Below are 14,943 nucleotides of genomic sequence, written 5' to 3' on the forward strand. Positions count from 1 at the left end.
CAAAAATTATAAGATTGTGTTGGTGTCGAAAGCTTCACTGTACTGTTAAGCTTGATAATTGAATAAAAAGTCTCGACTTGATTGCAATTCAATTGAAGGATCGATTGTCTGAGATCGATAGTATTTTGGGAGAATCGAAAGCCACATAGTTGAGAGTCGAACTTCAAATGACTTAGGAATAGAAAGTGGTTCTTGGGATCAAAAGCGAAAGTGTATGAATCGAATGTGATTTCAATATCGATTTTCATTGGTATTTGCTTGAGTCGCGGTGTCTTGAGGCACCTATTCAAAAGCAACATTGTTTAATTGTCGAAAGTGGTCTTGATTCGATTTATATTACTGTTAGCTTAAGAATAGAAAGTCAAATGGCTAAAAGATTGAAAGTGTGATTTTGACTTTAGTTTCGACTGATTGCCTGAGAATCAAAAGACTGGTTTCAACTCGAGAGTTGGAGTCTCAATTTTGTGTTGATTAGTAATGATCAAATGTTCAAGGTTGGAATAGAAACCTAGAAATATGGTATCCAAAGTGATTTGAGAACATTAGTCAAAAGTAACACAACTTGGAGTCGAAGGAGAATGATCAATTAAAGTAGACTATGAATGAATTGAAGTCGCAAGTAAAGACTTTTGACTGATGTTGTTGTGTTCTTTCGAGGCTGGAAAAGAATTAGGGAAGAAAATTCAAAAGTTTCGCATTTGGTACCTGATCATTCAACATTTTGACAGTTAATATCCAGTTTCGGATAGGGGTGTATTTTTTTGAAGTGGGAAGATTTTTTGAATATGGTCCCTGAAGTTTATACGAAAATGCACTTTATAAACACTTTTGCAATTGGGTAAAGTTTTGTATCTGGAATGAATTGGAAGCTGATTTTTCGCAATTGATCCCTGAAGTACTTGCAAAAATGGATGTTTGTACTCAATTTTTGAAATTCTTACAAATCTCACCCAAACATCTAATTCTTCACAACATTTGAAGATTTTTCTCTCGGATTTTCGTGATTGTTTTTGGTACAAGATTTTTGCTTGTTTACGAACAATGTGCGTTCTTTTTCAAGTCCAGGAATTCAAAGATTTGAAGACATCGGTGTATTTTTTGGATTTCCTCAGATTGAAGTGTTTCATTTTTGTCACACATCGAGGGGGAGTTTCATATGGTTTATTCCTCAAGCGTTTCCCATACCTTTTTGGGTGTTATAATAATTTGTTGATTATAAAAAAGGGGGAGAAAATTGAAATCGGTATTCAAAGCTTTTTGGATATCCTTTTTCAAAGCGGATTTGATGACCGGTGTTACTTCGAGGGGAGTTGGTCTTGATTGCTTGGTGCTCGTTTGGATATTGAAGTCGGCACATCCAATCTTAATTTTAAGGGTGAGAATGTTAGGGTGCAATTTTCTCATTGGTTGTAATGTAGGTTTACCCTCTTAGATTTTGTAATGGGTTTAGCCTTTTCTATAAATAGGAAGTGAGTGAGTCCCATTTTATATAAGAACCCATGTGTGTGAGATTTAGTCTAGAGAGAGAAATCATTACAAGACCCATTTTGTAAACTCTTTCTAGTATAACTGAGCTTAAAAAGAGAATTCTTTACATTGTGTGTTCTTTCATTATGTTTTATTCACTTTAATCACTACTATTCCACATTTGTCATCATAATCGAGTCACTAAATATTAGCCTAAGCAATCTAAACAAAATTCTTAGTAATCGTAAAACCAAGAATATGCATATAAAGAACACCTAAATCTGACTTCATGAGAGGAGGATATGATTTTTCTAATATTTTAGCATAATTGTGTTAGCACATAAATCGAATTTTAGATCAGTTAATTTTTAGTCAAAACAATCTAAACGACAGTTGAAGATCTCAAGAATACTTATCCAAAGATATAAGGATAGTCGTGAACAGATGTCGCATGAAGAAGATATGAGATTTTAAGATTTTAAAATAATTTGCATGCAGCCACGCACACATACATAACGTGCGCCTCTAACAACCCATGAGATTGAAAATATGTCACGTCAGGAGAAGGCAACATCATCATTGGACCATTTGCGCTGCGCCCTCCAACAGAGGTCGTGACACACTTTACCCTTTTCAGATATAAATAGCCTTCAAAGATTCGGTTCATTCCCACACTTTTCTTTATTCATTCCCTCGAGTTTCTAGCAATATTAGCCCATTTTCCTTTAGTTTTTAGTCTTTGGCAAAGCCCTGAGGTCCTTAGGATCCCGAAAACTAGTAAGTATCGAGTGTAAAGTTCTGCCAGTACGAGTTCCAGACTTTTGTCTAGGAAATCTCTAGAAGTTATATTACACTCAAACTTTATTTAAGTGTAATTTATATTTATATTCATAATCGTTATTATGAATCTATAAATAAGATTTATCAGTGATTCCAAGTCATTATAGTGATTTATCTACTTATTGGGATGATCTCTAGGCTAGATTTAGTGAGGTGTTTAAAGTAGGATTTCCAAATACTATACTTTGTATACCAAACAAACCCTATCTCCGATAGGATCCTATCTGGTTGTTCCTTACTTGATAGATCTTGATGTAGACATTGGGATTGTTGAGGCATCTAGACTATCAATAGTCATAAGAATTAAACTAAGACTTAATGATAATTAAATCTAGGTCAAATCAAGGAAAATCCATGTGTTGAAGTGAAGCGTTACCCCGCTTTCTAGACATCCACTTTATCAAGTGGGTGCATAGTTTCTTTGAACATACAAATAGATATAAAGTTTCTAGATGATTAAATGTTATGTGTGCCTATTATCTGTATTACTTGATATATGTGTTACATGAATTATATGATTTTACTATATTTAATCATATACGTATTTTCATATTTTTATATAAAATATATTGGGTAGTAATAGGTGATGAAAATGATGAGATGATAATGATAGGCCTTGACTTTTAATGAACTAGTCATCTAGCAGAGTGTAAATGACGACTACGGAGAATTCTAGACAGTCAAGTGGAATGTTGATAGGCTCATAACATGTAGGTGTTAGTGGACTATATATGCATTGATGTACTCTATCCCCCCATGGTTGCCTTATGCACACATATTTCTAAAGGAACCCCCCCCCCCCTAAGCAGTATCGTCTACCTGTTGATGATGATGGTCCTTTGGATAGGTCCCTTGATATCAGTATATTAGGATCAATATGTAAGGATAACGAGAATGGGTAATTCGGTAAATTATTTGATGTGAAATATATAATTAAAGAAATTTATTATTGTGCTTTGAAAACCCTATGTGCTCACCAGGCTCCCAAGCCTAACCCTCTCAGTTTCTTTGTATCATAGGTAGCGGTACGAAGGCTTTTTGATGATGAGTGATTTGGGGATATTATAGGTTGTTAGTAAAATAAGATGTTGTAAGGCCTATTAAAACTTGTTTATGCTTTTGTATCTGTAGGGACAATGACATCGCATGATTTTAAATAATAATAAAATACATTTGCTCGAAAATGATTTGATAATGATATTATCATGTTTTGGGAGTAACATTGGCGTTAAGTTTTATACTCTGAAATAAATAAAGCATAAATAAAAAGTTTCAAATTGGATGTGAAAATGTGGGTGTCACAGTTGGTATCAGAGCATTAGTTTAAGGGAACTAGGAATGTTTGAGAATTTATAAACTTAAACTTAGAACACTTAACAATGATCGTGAGGTGTGTATCTACTATATTTTAGGAAGTATGCCTAAATTGACACTAGCACAAGAATACATTAGGATAAACATGCCAAATTTATTGTTATGTGATAAATGATTTATGTTATAGCATGCCTTAGGTTACCTACCTAGATTGCTATTATTTGAGTAAATTGATGGTCTATTGCCGACCTAGATTTAGAAATTTTATTTGCTTGGGATTCTTAACGTTTAGTTATGGTATTAGAATTGGAACATAACCTTTCAGGGAGATAAGGAGAATTTATGAGTCTAAACTAAACTCTCATCTCGATACACTGAACGTCTGCTTTTGGTGTATATATCAAAATAGTGATAAATCGGAGTAGAATAGGTAATGAGAAGAAGCAGCCTGAGCCCCGTATACTCGAGCGTACACCAGGAGCACTGCCAATAGTTGAATCTATCACGATGGTAGGAGTCCAAGCAATGATTCGAGCTATGGTGACCAAACAAAGGGAGGAAATGAGACAAATTTTATGTGATAACAAAGATGAACCCACCGCACCTGTTATATAAACTAAGCTGATTATAGAACCGTCAAAGGAAGAAACGAATTCAAACTGTCAGTCAAGTCGAGCCAAGAGTGGTGAGAAGAAACCAACCAAAATGAGGAAATGATGGGTGTAGACACAAGTACAAGGATTTCATAGCATCCTAACCACCAATTCTTTCTGGAATCCAACCACGGGTGGAAGTCATGGATTGGATCTCTGAGATGGAGATGATGTTTGAAATTTGAGACTTTAGAAACAAGCAGAACGTCGTTCTCGCGGTCAGACAGTTGAAGATTGCGAAATTAAGTTGGTGGATGTTACTGGTTGATACCATGCCTAAGGGAGAAGCTAGTAAGATGTATTGGGAAGACTTTATAGTACAACTAAAAATGCAGTATTGCTCTGAGCAGGATCTTCTAGAGATTAACAACAAATTCCATAACCTAAAGAAGGGAAAGATGAGCATAAGCGAGTATGCTACAAGTTTTACAGAGAAAATGAAGCTTGTTCCTTATTTGGTTCTTACTGAACTCTCCAATATCAAAAAGTTTGCTAGTGAACTACCACCTGATTTTGTTCTAATGGTGAAGCTGTCAACCACTTTGAAAGGCGCCATCTGGGCAGCTATAAATGTGGAGACCAAAATCATAGAAAAAGGTATGGAGAGAGCAGATTCAGGAGAAAAGAGGAAAGTTGAACATTTTCGAAGGGTATCCCCAATAAAAAGAAGTTTGGGTGAAGTGGTGAAGCTAAGTGGTGCGAGGAGTGCAAGAAGAAGCACTTTGGGAAGTGTAGTGATGAAGTTACTTTTTATAAATACGGGAGGACCGGTCACTACTCCAATAAGTGCACATTCAAAAAGAGAGTGTGTTATAGTTATGGAGAGGAATGACATGTGAAGAAGGACTGCTCAAAGAAGAAAGAGGCTGCAAAGCCCAATGTCCCGTAAAAGCCAAAGGCGAGAGCATTTGTCACACCCCGAAACCAAAGGCGGAAACGTTCCAGGGCGGAGGACGTCATGAAGTATCGCAACCAATGTACATAGTAAGCATAGTAAACACAAAACATTACATTACATAGATTCATTTTCATTGTCTGAAAACAAAGTGTTACAAGTGTTATACATATATGTATCATATGAACCAAAGCTAAGACGGGTCTTCTATACGCTCCGACTTCTCCAAAAGATCGCGGGGTACCTATCTAATGTGGACCTGAGAATACAAGCAGTTTAAAAATCAGCATAAAGCTGGTGAGTTCATAAGCGGTTTGTTTTTCTGAAAAATGAACAAGTTTCCTTTGGTTTTCTTAAAAGGTTATGAATCCAAGAAAATCCCATATTTTATTATAAGTAAAGTTTAGTTATCCATTAGTTACACGGTCTAGTTAAGAACAATTCAGTTATCCCAGGAAAAACCCTTATTTTCCTAAAAGTTTGTGTGAAGTTTCCTGAAAGCCTGGTTATCCTTGAAATGTATGTTAGTTTTAACACGTATATAAAACTATTGTGTGGAAAGTAAACTAATTCTTAAGGTTATTAGCTTACTAAATTCATTATTACCAACAAGTAAATCTCCGTTATCTAAATTGCGAGTTCCATAACCATACGATAGACTAGATATGGCAATAAGAAGTCAAAATCATTTTATGACTTTCGTCACCCTTGAACCTTTCGGTTCGGCTGTAGCTAGCAGCCAGGCGCGGGGTAGTCAACCCCGTATAGATCTATACACTCAAGTCACGCTCTACCTCCAGGAGATTCTGGTTACGGGGGCGGTCCTCCACTCGCGTATCTTTGTGGAGAGTTACAGAGGACGTGTCTCCAATTATTAAGATTAATGAATTTACAAGTAATAATGCGAAAAATCCTGTTTTAGATTCTAATTACAAAGGCCAGTCCTCCACTCGCGTATCTCTGTGGAGTGTTACAGAGGACAAACCACAACTACTAAACTAATGCCTTTAACAATAATAAAGTGGAAAATCATGTGAGAAACATATATTATAACAATATATAATAAGATTTGAAAACTAACTCTGCAAGTCAAATTGTTGGTTAATACGGTTTTGATTGTTAAAAGCATGTGGAATATAAAACATTTCAAATGAAATAATAAGTTTGAGTACAAGATATCCTTGTACTTTTGCTTGTATCCCCCCTGAAAACATTGAAAAAGGTGTAGGGGTACAAACTCACAGACGAGAATTGTGTCGGTTTGGATGCTAAACGTCAGTTTGAGGCTTGAAAACGCGCGAGGTTCCTATGTAATATGAAGAGATAAACATTTGTATCTAATTAGGCTTTGGACTACTAATCAAATATGAATAAACACTTAGAGACGCGAAAACACTTCATTAAAAGTGTTTGGAGTGACCCGGGTGGCATCTACGGACGTATAGGGCATAGATATGGAGTTTGCTCTTTAATTGTAAACTGGAGTTTACGTCCATAATGACGATATCCCCATGAGTTTACGGCCGTAAACTCATGGGTGGTGTTCTTGGGTGCTAATTGGCCTTAAAACACTTGAGGGATGATGCTAGGTTTGGTTCTAGGGCATTGAAAAGGGATTAAACCAATCATATGGACCATTTGAGGAGTTTAAGGTAGTCAACTAGGAGTTTACGGCCGTAAACTCTCATGTACCCATTCTTATTGTGTTTTGGTGGTCCTAGGTCAATCACAAGTGTTTCTAACTCATTTTACAAGCCTTGGATGGAATTTAGGGCATCATTTGACCATGTTTTAGGAGTTTACAGCCAGGAACCTATCCTTGGGGGGGTTTACAACCGTGAACTCCTAAGGGGGTATTTTTTCTTGATGATTAAGGTCCCTAACACACTTGTGGTTGCTTCTAGACTTTATTACAAGGCTTAGGAGGTGTTTAAGGGGCATCTTAACACCTAAAATGGTGTTTACGGCCTAAGAAAAGGGGTTTACTGTCCAATCATGATCTTGGGCCGTAAACTCATGTTTACCCCTGAAATGATGAGTTTATGGTGTTACTAGTCCATTCAAATAAGTCCTTAAGTCATTTCTAAGCCCCAAAAGTGATTTGGGAGGGTTTTGGGGCTCAAAAACCCCTTTTATGGGTGTTTGCGGCACAAGACTATTCTAGGGCCGTAAACACATGATGTTGGTCCTATTCCATGATTTGAACACGAAATTGAAGGCTAAGGATGCTAATCTATGAGTTAAGGTAGTTACCTTATCGATTTGGAGCTTGAATTGAGTGATTTTGGGACCTCGAACTTTGATTTGAGGAGAGAGAGTAGAGAGAGAGTGAAAAGGCTTCAAATGAGGCTCACTCAACTTTATATATGGTTAAAGTTTGAGACACGGTGGAATTCTACCCGATACTGATGTTAAGCGAGGCTTTTGGTCGCACCCGATTAAGTTGTCGTAACCCGATATGGTCGAAACTAAAAATTTTCTAAGTAATAATTCGGGATGTTTTCATGGGTTTCTAACGTGTTTGGACACTCATTAAGTCATAATAGAAGTCTCAAAATAAATGACTTAATTTAAAAAAAAATGTAAACGGAAACAATTCGAAAAAGACGAATTTTAATAACGGAACGGGTTACAAAGACGGGATAAACTTCGGGTTGTCATATTATCCCCCCGTTAAAGGGAATTTCGTCCCAAAATTCAAGAATTAAGATACAAGGAATGGATTTGGAAAGAGATAAAGATACATCTTCTTCATCGGATCTTCGTGCTCCCTAGTGAACTCGGATTCTCGTTGACATTCCATTGAACCTTCACTTATCGGGATACGACTTTGTTTCGTATGTTTAATCTCTCAATCTATGATTTCGATTGGTTCTCCCATGAGGTTCAGGTTTTCTTTGATTTCAGTCTCATCAAAGAGATTACTAGCGTTTCATCGGATAGGCACTTCTTAATAATAGAGACGTGGAGGACAGGTTGAATGTTGCTAAGTTCTAAAGGTAGTCGGAGTTTGTAGGGTACGGGATCGATCCTAACGAGGATTTCGAAAAGTCCTATGTGCCTCGGGTTAAGTTTTACGCGTTTCAAAATGTATCATGCCTTCTTTGCTTACTACATGACCAAAGAAAATGGTTAGACCGAAGGGCATCACTACGTCTTCGTAGTGATCATATCGAGTCCTGAATGTTGTTTTGGAAACATCATTCATGTGAACTCGTAGCTAATGGTCCCTTGACCTAAGGTTTATTTATGAGAAGTAGCTGGCTCCCTGAAGTTGGTCGAAAAGGTCGTCTATTCAAGGAAGAGGATATTGGTTCTTGATGGTCAATTTGTTCAACTCGCAGTAGTCTATACACATCCGAAGGAATCTATTTTTCCCCTCCACAAACAATATCAGGGCTCCTCAGGGTGAGGAACTCGGTCTGATGAACCCTTTGTCGAGCAACTCATTAAGCTGACTGGAATGCTCCTGTATTTCTGCTGGCGCTAGTCGATTACGGGGGTTTTACTACGAGGGTAGCTCCAGGAATTAGGTCAATGCGAAACTCGACTTGACGTTCGGGAGGAGTTCCTGGAAGCTCTTCGGGAAAGACACGAGGAAAATTGCAGACTTCGGGGATGCAACTTCCTGTTTATCGATGGTCACATAGGCTAGGAATTTATGGCACTCCCTTCGGGGAAGCCTTTTGAGCTTTGATGTACGAAATGATGCAAATGCAGAAACTAAGTTTATCGCCGTAGATTATAAGAGTTTGACTAGGGGGAAGGTTGAGATGGATAGATTTTTCAGAACAAAGGATATCAGCACGAGACTCAATCAATCCATGCCAATGATAACATCAAATCTCTTTATTGAAAAATCGGCATAAGATTGATGGGAAAAGAATGATCGCCGAGGGTAAGGGTACAACCTATGAATATATCGCTAGCATTCTCTTTCTCACTGTTAGCCATTTCGACGGTACACGTTTCGGTTACTAATGGAGGACTAAGATTAAGATGATGTTTGAATGAATAGATAACAGATTCTCTTTCAGCACTATAATCGAAAAGGATTGCAAGTATAAGGGCTGTCGAGGAGGAATATACTTGTGGAAATGGTGAGATCGCTGACTGCCTCATTTTGTCTCATAGCTAGGACTCTTCCAGTATTTCCAGTTGTTGTCTTGGGGCAGTTTCGCTTGAAATGCCCGACTTCGCCGCAACCGTAGCAGGCCTGACTGATACCCGCCCCGGAAGCTTGATTGGTTGATTGGGCTGGTACCTTGCAGAATCGAATCGTATGCCCCTTTTTACCACAGTTGGAGCAGGACAGTTCACAGCAGGGGCCGAGGTTATGGTGGTATTTACACTTGTCGCATTGGGGAAGGCTACCGACATACCTACTAGTAGGTGTTTGAGCTGTGAATCCTACTGCAGAAGCAGCAGCAGCAGCAGGGATAGTAGCAGCATGGACTGCTACAGTTTGCTGCTTCTTCGAGGACTTTTGAGAAGGCTGACTCTTCTTCTTCTTCCAAAACTTTCTTTTCTCACCGCTCCTCTCTGTCGGCTCAGGAGTGGTGGCTGCTTCCTCTAAGTCATCGTTATGGTCAATCAAGGTTTGTGCTAAGCATTTGGCGTTGTCGTATGTATCCGACTTCGCAGCTAAGACGTTTCCCTTGGTTGGCTGGGTCAGCCCCCAGATGAATCTCTCAATCTTTTTACTCTCCGGGGTAACCATTCCCGGACAGAGTAGCGCCAAGTCATCAAATCTTGAAGTGTAAGCAGCGATATCAGAACCCTTCATCTTCAGGTTCCAGAGTTCGTGTTCTAGCTTCTGCATTTCGCCCTAACGGCAGTACTCTGCAAGCAGAAGTTCCTTCATGGCCTCCCAACCCATGGCATTGGCTACAGGTAGGGTTAAGGATTTGACTCGGCCATTCCACCAAGTCAGGGCTTTATTAGTGAACGTGCAGGCGGCGAACTTCACCTTATCTGATTCAGAGCAGGCACAAATTTCGAAAATAGATTCGATTTTCTCGAACCATCGGGTTAGGGCAATGACACCTCCAGTGCCATCGAAAGATGTGGGTTTCGCATTCATAAAGTCTTTATAGGAACACTCCTTCCGGTGTCCCTGGCTACCTTCCTGGTTTTGAGATTGGGTACCACCTCCTGGACCACCGGGGCCACCGGGGTTTATTTGAGAGATGGCGACTGCCACTGCGGCAGTAACAACTGCCTGGAACATTACGGGATCAAATTGGGGAGGAGGTGGTGGCGGAGGGTTGTTGTTATTTGAGATGGGTCTCTTTCTTGGAGGCATATTGATCTAAAAAGACCAGGAAAGAGAGAGGATGGTAAGTCCTTTGTATTGATTCAAGAGATATGGAACAAGAGATATCTCATTACAACAGGTATAGAATTTTATTAAGCTATAAAGCAGGAAAGAGTTATCAAAGCAGATAAACTATCGCTAAAGGAATGATTGAGGAGCAACGCTCGAATGAGGATTTCTATAACGAAGTTGGCTCTAGAAAATACTCCCATAGTATTTCATGTTTCGCTGTGACGACGACTCGTTGTTTGGGTATTGGGTAAGTTTTAGGCCTACTGCACACCACAGTCAATCCCAAGCACATGTTGGCCGTCTCTCGAATGAATATAGTTGATCAGGCTATATTGACCCTGGACACGACTACATAACTTCACAGGTTTAACTGCAGCGTACAACACCCATTTACTGTTGTTTTGTTCTACTTGTAATTATGGATTTCGGTGGTTAGGTATACTTGTATACTTTTGAAAATACTTATATTTTAAGGTATACTTTTAGTTCAGAGCACTTAGGCCCCTTAGTGTTTATAGTCTTATACCTTGTAAGGTTTGGTATACTAGTTCGCTATAAACAAGGGCTCTGATACCAATCTGTCACACCCCAAAACCGAAGGCGGAAACGTTCTGGGTCGGAGGACGTCATGAAGTATCGCAACCAATGTACATAGTAAGCATAGTAAACACAAAACATTACATTACATAGATTCAATTTCATTGTCTGAAAACAAAGTGTTACAAGTGTTATACATATATGTATCATATGAACCAAAGCTAAGACGGGTGCAGGGTAGTTAGACTAGATATGGCAATAAGAAGTCAAAATCATTTTATGACTTTTGTCACCCTTGAACCTTTCGGTTCGGCTGTAGCTAGCAACCAGGTGCAGGGTAGTCAGCCCCGTATAGATCTATACACTCAAGTCACGCTCTCCCTCCAGGAGATTCTGGTTACGGGGGCGGTCCTCCACTCGCGTATCTCTGTGGAGTGTTACAGAGGACAAATCAAACGTACTAAACTAATGCCTTTAACAATAATAAAGTGGAAAATAATGTGAGAAACATATATTATAACAATATATAATAAGATTTGAAAACTAACTCTGCAAGTCAAACTGTTGGTTAATACGGTTTTGATTGTTAAAAGCATGTGGAATATAAAAAATTTCAAATGAAATAATAACTTTGAGTACAAAATATCCTTGTACTTTTGCTTGTATCCCCCCTGAAAACATTGAAAAACACGGAAAAAGGTTTAGGGGTTTGAACTCATCGGACGAGAATTATGTCGGTTTGGATGCTAAACGTCAGTTCGAGGCTTGAAAACGCGCGAGGATCCTATGTAATATGAAGAGATACACATTTTTATCTGATTAGGATTTGGACTACTAATCAAATATGAATAAACAATTCGAGACGTGAAAACACTTCATTACAAGTGTTTGGAGTGAATCGGGTGGCATCTACGGACGTATAGGGCATAGATATGGAGTTTGCTCTTCAATAGTAAACTCCTAGCGGATTTTACGGCCCTAATGACGATATCCCCATGAGTTTATGGCCGTAAACTCATGGGTAGTGTTCTTGGGTGCTAATTGGTCTTAAAACACTTGTCGGATGATGCTAGGTTTGGTTCTAGGGCATTGGAAAGGGATTAAACCAATCATATGGACCATTTGAGGAGTTTATGACAGTAAACTAGGAGTTTACAGCCGTAAACTCTCATGTACCCATTCTTATTGTGTTTTGGTGGTCCTAGGTCAATCACAAGTGTTTCTAACTCATTTTACAAGCCTTGGATGGAATTTAAGGCATCATTTGACCATGTTTTAGGAGTTTACGGCCCAGGAACCTATCCTTGTGGGGGTTTACGGCCGTGAACTCCTAAGGGGGTAGTTTTCTTGATGATTAAGGTCCCTAACACACTTGTGGTTGCTTCTAGACTTTATTACAAGGCTTAGGAGGTGTTTAAGGGGCATCTTAACACCTAAAATGGTGTTTACGGCCTAAGAAAAGGGGTTTACTGTCCAATCATGATCTTGGGCCGTAAACTCATGTTTACCCCTTAAATGATGCGTTTATGGTGTTACTAGTCCATTCAAATAAGTCCTTAAGTCATTTCTAAGCCCCAAAAGTGATTTGGGAGGGTTATGGGGCTCAAAAACCCCTTTTATGTGTGTTTGCGGCACAAGAATATTCTAGGGCCGTAAACACATGATGTTGGTCCTATTCCATGATTTGAACATGAAATTGAAGGCTAAGGATGCTAATCTATGAGTTAAGGTAGTTACCTTATCGATTTGGAGCTTGAATTGAGTGATTTTGGGACCTAGAACTTGCATTTGAGGAGAGAGAGTAGAGAGAGAGTGAAAAGGCTTCAAATGAGGCTCTCTCAACTTTATATATGGTTAAAGTTTGAGACACAGTGGAATTCTACCCGATACTGATGTTAAGTGAGGCTTTTGGTCGCACTCGATTAAGTTGTCGTAACCCGATATGGTCGAAACTAAAAATTTTCTAAGTAATAATTCGGGATGTTTTCATGGGTTTCTAACGTGTTTGGACACTCATTAAGTCATAATAGAAGTCTCAAAATAAATGACTTAATTTAAAAAAAATGTAAACGGAAACAATTCGAAAAAGACGAATTTTAATAACGGAACGGGTTACAAAGACGGGATAAACTTCGGGTTGTCAAAGCATTCCAAATGACTCTGGAAGTAGTGAAGTGTAACAACCTGATATTTCAAGTCAATGTAATAGTCTAGGTCAACCATTGTAGCTAGTTTTATAGTAATAAAGAGAAATTATTTGAATATTATGTGCATTTAATTATTTTTAAAAGATGTAATAAAAATGATCGTCAAAAATAAAATGTTAAATAAACTTGATTGGGATGAATAATGTGGTAAAGATCGTAACAAGGATTCCGAAAATATAAAGAACACCGAAATCTTAGTTCTAATTAAGAAGTTATGACATATCGAAGATCCGCGACAAAACCGACAAAACGTTTTATAGCGTAAAAAGTGAATTTACAATAAAATGATTTTTAGCCTTAGGTATCTAAATAAAAGTTGTAGTATACATTAAACCGAGAGTGTGCATAAAAAGAATGTCCAAATGTGAATTCGTATGAAGAAGTTATGATTTTTCTAAAATTCGATATAGCAGTACACAGCCCACAATTCGAAGTAAAGATCGAACGATTTTTATCCGACACAACCTAAACGAGAATCGAAGATCTCTTCAATAGTAGTACAACGGTAAAAAGACAAATGAAAACGGATGTCGGATGAAGAAGTTATGAATTTTTAACGATATTTCCTGTCCTACACTATTAAAAATATTACTTTAAAAATAAACTCAAAGTTAGCTAATGGAGTCTAAACGAAACTTGCAGAGCACAGTCTCACATACGCATGGATGTAAAGAACGTCAAAAATAGAGAACGTATGAGAAATTTATGAATTTTTGAAGTTTGAAAAGTAAATCGTAGAAGGAGTACGCCCCACATAAAAAAAAGTACGCCCCTCGTACTTGTACAAGCCTTGATGCGTGTTAGTAGCCTTGACATGTCCGAATCCCAGAAATCAAACAGAAGGCATGTAGCCACTACGCCCAGCATACAAAGGAGTACGCCCAACGTACTCAGACTAGCTTTGACGTGTATCAGTAGCCTTGGCACGTACGGAGCTCGAAACCCGATCAGAGGCGACGTATCTACGCCCAGCGTACCGAGGTACGCCCAACATAATGCGAGGCCTCAGCCTCCTATAAATAGCATGCGAAGCCTTCGGGTTTAGTTTACCAATTTAGTTTCTCCTTCCACTTTAAACACCCTTTTAAGCCACTTTTAACCCCCCGAAGCCTAGGGAATCCCCACTAACACCTAAAGAAAGCCTAGAGCCCCAAATTCCTCGAGAAAATAATCTTTTCCAGTCGAAACTCTACCTACGCGAAACTCAATTTTCACCAGAAATTTGTAATTTCAAGTAGCGAAACGCTGCCCAAATAACCACTTATTAAGTGAGTTCATACCCTTACGTTTTCATAAATTTTCACTATTTTAAGGGGGAATACAAGTAAAACACAAGAAATTTTTGATAAACTTCAATATTATTGAAATAGTTTTTAGTTAATATTTTCATACAGAAGCAAACTGATGTGTGTGAAACAAAATATTTTTAATCCTTACAAACTCAAATGTAAACAAACACACGCAGGCAGTGTACCTATCGATAGTAATTTAGTTTAAGCAAGTAGGGTATCGAACACAGGGAACGGTAACAATCAAATTAAATACTAGTATTACCTAACTAAAAAACAATTAATAAAAGAGGGGGTTTCTCTAGTTTTGCAAGACTAGACACTTAATCAATAAATTAACTTTCAAACAAAGACAATTAACAACTAAGAAGAACAAGAAAGGAAAACTAGATTCAATGATAAAAGAGTCTTC

Source organism: Lactuca serriola, chromosome 8 (genome assembly GCF_051521515.1).
Source record: "Lactuca serriola cultivar US96UC23 chromosome 8, Lser_US96UC23_V15, whole genome shotgun sequence".
Taxonomy (NCBI): domain Eukaryota; kingdom Viridiplantae; phylum Streptophyta; class Magnoliopsida; order Asterales; family Asteraceae; genus Lactuca; species Lactuca serriola.